Consider the following 10,201-nt stretch of genomic DNA (forward strand, 5'->3'; position numbering starts at 1 on the left):
CTGGTGGTGCAGACTGTTACACTGAAAGCAGGCACGGTTGCTTCCTCGATGGAAACAGATTTCAGCTTTGGGGGGAGCGCAGTGACGCTGGCGGGAGTGGGGGCGGCTGCTCCTCCCCTCCCGTGCGGCGCGCCTTGGCGGCACGGGGGCAGGACGCAAAGGACTTCAGACTCCTGCACAGTGATGATAAGACACTCATAGGGAAATGAGTTTGGGTTAGGATAAAGAATCTTATAAAAACTGTGGTCCGTGATACCGCGCTCGCACAGAGCGGTTGCTCTCACAGCTCTTTGGTGAGCAGAGTCTGCAGGCGGCAGTTCTTAGCAAGGCAAGCTAGATATCTGCAATGTGGAGATGACGTGGAAAATATATCTGATTAAGTACAAATTYTTGTTCATCTTATCTCCACTCACTAGCCAGAAGGCTTCCAGAGAATATTACGTGTTTCAAACCAATTAAACCCTCCTTTTGCTTTCAGAACTCTGATCTCAATCTTGGGTGTTAAACTTTTTCAATAATTTGGTCCAGGTACAACACAGAAAGATTTTTTGATGAGAGCCCAGCRAGGGCTCAAATTCAGGATGTACTTTCAGTCTCTCCTCAAAAATAAGAAAGGCCTATTAAAACTCTCAGGACAGTTCATAGTATCTCCAATATAGATGCATCGATCTTGCAAAGACTTGAGCAACAGGTTTATCCTTACACAGGTGGTGGATTCTCTGACATCAGTGGAGGCTGCTTGTTGCTACTTCCATTTTACAGACTGGCTGGGGAGGAGATCTCCACTTTTCCAAAAGATCGCAGGCAGCTGTGGTTCGGGTGCAACCTATAAATCTCATCCCCCCCACACACACACCCCCACCCCTAGTGCTGGGGTTGTGGGAGTGGAGGAGGGTTGTGGAAGAGTAAGTTATTGGATTGGCTCACTTGCTGGAATTGGCAGTGCTTAGTGGCCCTAAACCAGGACCTTGAGGTATGACTCTAATGGTTGTTCAGTAGGTGTCCTTCTTTGGGATTTTATTAAAGGAAATGTGGTGCTTTGATTTTTCAAGAAATTAAATGGCTTGCTTGGCTTTGGGAAAAAGGAACTGAACTATTGCATGACCACAGCATAGGCCTTCTTCCAATTAACCCAGTGTTTTTAAAGAAAAAGAAAAAAAAAAGAAAAAAAGAAAAATAGAAAAATAGAAAAAGACAAATTTTACAATATTCTGGATTTCCCTTTTTCCTAACTGCTGTCAGGAGTTGTGGGAAGGCTCATGCATTGCAAGCAGCATATACAAAAATATCAAACTTTGATTGTGGTTAAGCACCTTCCAATGACCTCCCTGCTGTATAYGCACAGGTTGCTTGCTTCTGCCCTCTTAACTAGCCTGACTCCATTTTGCATTGGAAATAGTAAGCTGGTCTTAGCCAATTCTCACTTTATGGGGCTAAATATTGGCCCAGATTGTGTAGGTTAACTACTGAGTTAGAACAAAAACCTTTTAAGATATTTTTTTTTCCTCTGGCTAATAGCAACTATATCCAGCAAGTCTTAACAGCTGCTTCTGCTAGCTTTGATTCTCTCAAAATCACTCRCATATGTAACATGATGAGACCTTGATTTATATGAAGTTTCTTTTCTCCCAGAGCCCCTACAGACTTTCTCTTATACATAACAAAACTATTTATTTAACACTTACAAGTCTGTTTGACTTGTCAAATTGGGCTATATAATCCTTCTGGAAAGTTCATACTTAACTCTTTCAGATTGTAAGGGTCTGGTGTATACAGTGTCTTGGCAGCTTTAAAAACAAGATCTTTTAGCGAAGAACAAAAAATAGAAAGAAGAGAAGTTGTTTCTCCCTYTGTCTTGCTATCTGGAAACAGAGTCATGCTTAGACTCCACTCGCCCTCCTGAGTACATCATGATAAAAAAAATTTTTGCAGACCAAATTAGGGCCTCAGTAATCTGCTCTGTAACCTGTTGTTTATTATGTTTTGTGGTATCTGGACTGCTCGTCCTATGTGTGTTTACACAAATAAAAACTGCTAATCAAAAACTTTGGCAAAGCATAAAAGCAAGCCGACTGCTGCTATGTCTCCACRCTGTAGATATTGCAGCAGTGCTGGGAGTTAAAAGCAATACAACAATTTCCATTGCTAATGTGAGCCAATAAAAGCCTCTGAGCACATGGAAGGTTAAATCTTTGGACTGATTTACAGGTYTTACAAAGATACCCTTGTGAGCAGAACGGTCGTTTCACATTCTAGGGTGATGTGGCAGTTCCTTGCTATTTGATTTTATCAATAATAACTTGTCTTTCCAGAAAGCGCTGAAAGCGTTGCTGTAGGAGTATTGACTCCGTCATAAGTTTCGGGACGGTGCTTATCTGTCGCCTCCCTTCCATTGCCTGTCCTGTCCCTAGGAAATCTCCTAACACAGGCTTCGGTAGTCTGATTCTTTGCGTCCAGACAGTGAGAGTGTCCTCTTTTCCCATAGGAGACCTGCAGCAGACAGCCCTCTCATAACCTCTGAAATGAGGCAAAACGGCTTGATGTTGGCCTTGCAGCCCTCGAAGGCGGTACGGTGGTGCTTAATGGAAAAGCAACTGCCTTGGCTGTATTAAGTACCCAGTAGTAATAGTCAGTTGTARTAGTTCCCCTTCCTGGAAAGGGTCTGTAATACACTGCACCTTGATTTTTATTTTTTTTTTTAATTTTTTTTAAAGAATCTTCTGATTTCTTCTATTTTTTTCATGGCTGATGGAAACATGTATTTAAATGTTTAAACTTTGATACCTACGGATATTARTTCAAAAGACTCTGTTCTAATTCCATTTAAAACATTCTTATGATACTGGGTATTTTTCAGCATTAGCAATCAGATTCTTAACATGTCCAAAAATTTCAATGCAAATACAGGTACAGAAATAWTTTTGAGTAAAAGATGACACAAAAATACTTTAATTTGAAAATTTGTAACATTAGCAGCAGCTGCCCAATTTATTCTCTATATGGCCAATATGTCTGTCTATTGAATAAAAAGAACAATTTAGATAAAGTCACTACTTCAATCTTAAACTGTTAAAATATTTATGGCTTTTGAAACATAGCTTCCACAAAAGCTACATTAAAAATGTAAAACAAAAATCTATCAAGCGTGCTGTCTGCATGATATTGTCAAGCTTCCTAGTCYACTACAGTAGGGTGCTTTTTAATTTTCATAAACTTTTCTGGGTTTTGTCATTCACTTTTTTTCTTCCTCAAATGAAATATATATGTATATATTTCTTCAAGAATACTGGGTGGTTTTTTTAGTCCACATAAATACTTTTCTTACTTTGAATATGGAACTGTTCTTTTTATTTCCTTTTCTTTTCTTTTTTTTTTTTTTTTTTTTTTTTTTTTTTTTTTTTTTGCTAGGATATAGTGAATTTGGGGGAAAAAAAGAAAAAAGAAAAAAGAGCTTCTAAGAAGCTCTAAGATAAGGGCAGAGACGGAGCTGAGGAGCAAGAGCAAGGGGCAACTTGTTGTTGCACATCCTTCCTCTCGCCAAAACAGGAACTGCTGATAGCTCCCTGCATCCAGAGCAGGCTTTCACCATCCGCTTCTCAAAACCGTGCTTCCCGGGGGGCCGCTCCGCCTGCGCTTCTGCGCTCGCTTGCGTGTGGAGCTGCTCCGAGGGGCCCTCGCGCGAGGCTCCAAGCTGGGGTCAGCGCCGGAGCGGCTCGCTCCTCGGGGCGAGGGGAAAGCCGGGCCGCGGGGGGCCGGGGTCAGAGCCCGGCGGTGTTTCCTGGGCCGCCTCTAAGCCGTGCCCCGCCGCACCGTGCTGAATCTTTGTGTCGGCATTTATTTATTTATTTTTTTTCCTCCTTGTTCAAAATAGAAACTTTCACTTCTTCTATTTGGCCAGTTTGTTTCCTTTCAATGTGCAGTTTACCCTCAGTAGTGCCTGCAGGACTGCACGGGTGAGTGCCCATAAAATGTATTTTTTTTTCTGTCACCAATAATTTTTCATTATTGGTGATTGAAAAATAAAAATCAAGCTGTGCGCTCTAAGAAAATTACTATATATCCCTTATACCAGGACCTTCTTTCCTCTGTCTCATGCAGCACACCAGGTAGCAGATGAGAAATCTGTAAATCCATTTTCTTAAACATTAGCTGCAAACATTTCTAATGTAAGTCTAAGTAAAGTAGGCATTATAAAATGAGAAACCTGTATATGAGTCTGTTCACTTTTAACTAAATAGGGAAAAATCTCAACTATATCCATATCTGATACTTCAGCAGGTAGGAAAAGGCACAATATGCATCTCCAGCCTATGAGTTTTTTTTTTTTTGTGTGTGTGTGTGATAAATACCCTGCTTCCAGTACAAGAGATGCTTTGTCCTGTAACTTATCTAAACTCAGTAGCCTGAGGAATCAGCGGCTCAATATATTTTGAAAAAGCATGGTATAAGTTAAAATAACAAGGACATGCAAATATAGTAGCTCAGCTCYTGCTATCTGCTACACTGGAATGCTTTCACTGTAAAGATTTGGATTTTTAGTAGTAGTTTAGCTCTGTCTTTTAGCTTTGCCTTCCTCATTGATTTTTTTGATAGTTTAATTATTCCCTGTAACTGTCACCTGGGAATTTTATTTTAAATATTTATTTCAAGAGTTTTTTTTTTTTTTAACTGGCTTTTATATTTCCCTCTATTTCTGTAAGGAAATTGTTTTATTCCTACAAAAGCCCCTAGCTTTCAAGGCAAAAGACAATTAGGAGCCCAAGCAGCCCAGGTTACCGAGCCGCGTCGAAGGAGACGGCCGAAGCGCCGGGCTCGGTGCCGGCGGCCGCGCGAAGCCCCGGGTCCCGGCGGCGGACACGGGGCCGCGGCCGGCACCTGCTTCCTCTTGCTTAGGCTCGCTTCAAAATCGTCTTTCTGACTGTACTGAGCGCTCAGCAATTTGAAGTTAAGTTTACCGAGCCAGCTAGTATTGACCTGCAAATCGCCTGTTCTTTCTGCTTCCTACTTACYCGCTTTTGGCCTCGAATTTGGGACTGCTTTGGAAGTTGTCTGAACTTCTTTCTGAAGCCACTAGCTTAGAAAAGAAAGGTGGCATTTTCAAGGAGGGCACTAGATGGCACTTTTGACTTCTTTAACAATCTTTTACTTTCTAGCCAGGAAAGAGTATTTTTAATGTCAATGTCAAAATGTTGAGATCACGTCAGCTAGAAATTTGTTACTACTCTTTTGTTGCTTGTATGATAACCAGTTCAAAAGTTATATTTAACAGTTAAAAAAAAATGTGATTGTGTGTTTTTGGTTTTTTTTGAACACTGTATAACTTTTGGTTATTGGTACAGTAGTTTGTTTCGTCTAAACATATACAGCCTGATCCATGACTCAACTGCACAACTCTTAGGCAAGTAAAATTCCAGTATTGGCATAAAAATGACGCAACAGAAAAACACGTATGACTCTACTCTGTTTCAGTACAATCTGAAAGCAGTGTGCTATTAGAACTAAACAAAAAAAAGCCTACACCAGCAGCTGGAGCAGAAGGTAAAAATTAAAATGGATACATTTATTGTAAATGTCAAATGGAAATAGCAGGTGCTTGTGGGAAAGCCACTCTGACAGTATTACAGTCTTAAAACCATTATTTATTAAATATTTATCAGATGAAATATTGATTTCTGTTGTAAGCCAAAGAAATAGAAAATACAGTCAAGTAGAAGTTCCTTGCAATCCACGTGAGATTAAAATATTTCCCATAAATTTAAATGAAGTGCCAAACTGCTAAACATAATCAGGAAAAGGTATAAGGAAGAAAAATGTCAGGGAAGAACCTGTAGAGGAATACAGATTAAGTGTGAGGGAGCAGCGTTGTGAAAGTATATGCGCAATAGCTTTATGCAGAAGAATTCCAGAAGATGTGTGTGACAGAGTAACAGAAAAGATGAATTGCTACGGCAGGACAAAGTGGAAAAGAAACAAATGAATAAAAACTTACTGGGTTTCCTGCCAAAGGAGACAAYACAGTGCAATCAATACATCTCCAGGTAATATTTAAAATAGTGTAATGTAGCATGATCATAAATGGAAACCTAGTAARTGGAGAAGGCTTTACAAAGATCTGTGTCGTATTCTGAAAAAATAAAGTCCTTGGTTTCTAATGCCAAAATGGTTCAGTTTGTTTGTTTTTTCCTACTTAATTTCTACTTAAATTAGTTGCTGGCTGTAAGAATAACCAACAGGTTCAGCTAAAGCTATATCAGAAACAGTTATCAGTGCAGCTTGCTTTAGCACAGTGTTCCTGAGCAAAGATGCACTTAGTCACTTGTGTTTGCTACTGATAACTACCCTAATTTTGTCTTTYGGAGGCACCAGGCTGAATGTGACTGGTCTCACAGCGACTGAGAAGAGGCAAGGAGCAGCTGCGGGTGTCGGAACGGACAAACAGGCCTTCTCAAAAGGAGCCTCGGCTCTTACGTCCCGTTCTTAATTTCACCACGTATCGCTGGTCATGTGAGTAACGTGAAAAATATAAAAGTATTATATAACAGCTAGTGCCTATGGAAAGTGATAGGTAGCTACGCTTCTAGCCATAATATGAGACAAAGGGACAAAATCTGCTTGTTCCACTGGTTAAGTGATCAACAAAACCRCATTTAAAAGATAATGATTTCTTTGTTTTCTTTTGTTTCTTTCATTTCTGTGAAGTGATTCATTTGAAAGTGTTGTCTTTTCAGTCTGACTTGACTTGCTTGTCTTTCACCTCAACAAACCTTTTTGCTGAGCCAAGTAGCCTTCTGCAATTTGATACATTATTGCCATGATCAAACCTATACATTTAGGAAGTCTTTGCAACACTGTTTCGTTTCCCCTGAAAACTGTTTAAGGGAAAAAAATTCTCATTGCTGGAATCAGTGAAGGCTGTGTTACTGACTGCAGTGGGCTCTGATCTTAATGAGGGATATTTACTCTGTGTGCTTGTAAGAAGACTAAATCGTTTCTGCAGACTCAAATATATAGCGCTATATATATGTATGTAGTGTTGCAAATATATATAAAATATTGCTAAAGTTTGACATTGTTCAAGCAGGCTGTATTAGCGTTATGTATTTTCTTTTGACAGTCACAATACTGTGAAGGCTGCAGTTACACCCACAGCTGTCTGTCATACTGGTAGCATGTCCRCATCTCAGGCGCAGGACAGGCAATGAGTATAGTATAGTAAACACACACAATGCTAACACACAGAGTATCTTGCAAAAAATCAATCCACTGTACCAGAAATACCAATTAAGTTCTGGTAACCAACTTAGTTGGTACTACTGTGAAATTGTAGATAAGGAGATAAATGGCTTTCTCAAGAAGATGTTTTACAAAAGACCTCCAAGGTAATCAAAGTGAATGTAAAAAGACTGGTAAGTTGTAACTCGTAAGTAACCAAGCCAGCTAGTTACAGCTAGTGGCTGGCTGTAACCTAGCCACTCTCCTTGCCATTAGTTATGCTGCTCCTGGATCACAGATACTGGATTTTTAAAGATGTTTAAAACCTCTGGAGTCCGGGAATTTCTTCTKTTATGGGATCCTTTGGCACTTTCCCTTTGATGCCCTATGCAGAGAAGACAACCATGGACCTGTTGCCTGCCTCTACAGGTGTATCAACTCAGGTTGCCCGAGCTGCTTAACTACTGCACCAAAGGCATCTGTGATCTAAACTATTRCTTATTTTGCAGTAACTAGGTGAGTCAGTGTAAGCAATCAGGTGCATCCAGATACAGATAAGCACTGTGGATTGTTTTCTAATGACTGTTCTCTTGTAGCTGTGTGYAGGATGTTCAGAAACAAAGTTTCTGAATCCTGAACTAAAATTCTAGATAGCCAGACCTAGATATGCATTTTAGATTGTTCATCCTCTGTATTCTTATTTGGGTCTATTCTTGGAAAAGTCACTTTTTGGTAAAGTGCTACCCAGAGGTTATTCTGAGAGTTGCTGGTGCTGTGTTTTCAATTGATATTGCTGCTTAGAAACTCAGCTGAGGTTCCCTGCTGTAAGTCATTGTTATTTTGTACTTATCACTTACGCGTTAACAATTTGGCTACTCTTTCCATGCTAGCTTGCTGACTCTTTCTAGAAAAACACTATTCATGTTCAGTGTTTTCAGAGATGAACTGGCAAAATGTACTTGCCTACAGAAAACTCTTAAGGGCTCTTCAGAAGACTGCAGCATGTCAGGCTTTGACACAAGTGCTTGGAATTTGGTAGTAAAGTAGCCTTTGCATCAAGCACAAAGATATACTTCCGATCTGAAAGTCTACCCAAATGTGCTCATCTATGCACCTTTGAAAATAGGTTTACATGTAGTCACTGCTAGATCTTAAGATCTAAATGCTCTGAAGTCTCTTCTCATTGACAGGATCAAGCTTCTTGCAGCCCTTCACTTATAAACATTTTAAAAGGAGAAGAACGTAGACTCAACTGTAAACCCTGGGAGATAAAACAAGAAGAYTCAACTCAAAACAAAGCTACATTCAAGGCCAGTGTAGAGCATGTGGCTCAGAGGAAAAAGTCTAGAGAGCTTTGATTAAGTGTTGGCTGGGTGGGGGGGTTGTTGAACAGTGAGAATATAATATCCTTTCCTGTTTGGGGAAGCACGACTTTGGGAATATGCAGGAGCATCCTCCTTATTTGGTATGGCATTAGAAAGAACTGACTCCAACAAGGAGCTTTCAATGTTAATTATCTAGCTCAAAATATGCTGATAAGCTGTTCCCAAAGGTTCCCAGCTCAGTGGAGAACTGGTCCTTCTCTGTGTCCCCAAAACAGAAAGCAAGACTGGGTATAAGTGCATTTTCCTGCCCTGAGAGTGCGTAACTAACCTCAGGGATGGAAGTGTGTGTATAGKCATGTGTGCATATGTAATAGGAACTGCTCATGCTGTGGAGAAGACTCAGGTGTTGGATATCAACACCAGTCTGTGAGTGGCCTCTTCAGCCAAACCTCTGCTCTTTTAAAATTAATTCATATCAAGATTTCTTACTACAGTCTGGTATGCATTCCTTGTTGCCTCCCAGATTACACCCCTCTAAGGCACACAATTTCTGTAGGGAAGAGCTGCTAGGCAAAAAGCCAAAAATTCAGAAAGATCCTATTATATTTTGTGCTGCCAAAATCCAAGCCAAAACAGTTTCAGAGCAATCTCTGAGGTGCTGGATACACAAAATTTAACATTTAGTAAACTAACAAGTGTGTTCCTTATTGTTCTCACGCCAAGATCTCACCCTGAAGTTATGGCAGGTGAATATTACACAATTGGTTTTACCACCTTGCAGTGAAAAATGCCCGTGCACTGGCACACGCTTTGGAAGGAGACACGCTGGTCCTCTTCTGGTTGGGCTGCGCTAGCACGGACTGGGGAGGAGGTGGGCACTGGCTTCCCAGTCACCACCGCTGCTGGCTCAAGCTGCACCTCACTAGGGGTCTGCTGTCATAYTCCAACAGCACGTAAATTCACTAGTCGTCAGCAGCGTATTTAAACTGAAATGAAAGCAGATATACAATGTCAGCAACACAGTCCCCTCTRAAAGTCTCCTACGGCCCTTCCTCCCCCGCCTGCCTTCTTTATGGGATTTTCTTCACCTTCCTCAGGCCTCTTGCATTTAATTCCCTTAAGTATTATTTTTGTTGTTGTTGTCACTACTGATACTGTTGTTCTTACTACATAATATCCCATTTGTTCCTGCTAAGGTTCCTAAATGTATTTTGACAGCAGACCTCATAATTTGAAGTACTGCAGAGGAAATTTATTATTAGGAGCTGAAAATTTGGCACAGCAGTTATCAGTCACAGATCAGTCCTCAATATTTTTATTTCAGTATTAATGATCCTTGTTGCCCTCTGCCAGCACAGTGCTGTTACGCCGGTCGGGAAGGCTGTTGCCATACGTGTCCTYCACGCTTAACAAGTGCCAGAAGCTGCATTGGGCTGTGTGAAAATGGAGGAAAGTATGAAAGAAGAATTTTACACCTGCCCTCTTTGAGGTAGAAAAGGGGCAGCTCAAACTGTCTCCTCAGGGGAAACTGAAAAAGTTTGTTCCTCCTTTTCAGCAAGAAAATCTTTTTGTGTGTGACCAGCTTTTAACATAGACAAGGAGGAAAACGGTTAGTAGTCTGACAGCCCCGGGGTGCTGATGCCAGCTGGAGAAGCTTTTTTTTT

The 10,201-nt window shown here is 40.7% G+C and overlaps 1 protein-coding gene across 1 annotated transcript in view; it reads left to right on the top strand.

Annotated features, from left to right (window-relative positions):
- The first annotated feature begins 6,448 nt into the window (after positions 1-6,448).
- GPR155 (G protein-coupled receptor 155) overlaps positions 6,449-10,201 on the top strand; it is a 36,185-nt gene continuing 32,432 nt past the window's right edge. The window contains exon 1 of the mRNA XM_085322772.1: positions 6,449-6,504. The gene's annotated coding sequence lies outside the window, so the exon portion shown is untranslated. The remainder of the gene's footprint in view (positions 6,505-10,201) is intronic.

Source organism: Rhea americana, unplaced genomic scaffold (genome assembly GCF_003343005.1).
Source record: "Rhea americana isolate MKP2758 unplaced genomic scaffold, rheAme1 scaffold_12, whole genome shotgun sequence".
NCBI lineage: Eukaryota > Metazoa > Chordata > Aves > Rheiformes > Rheidae > Rhea > Rhea americana.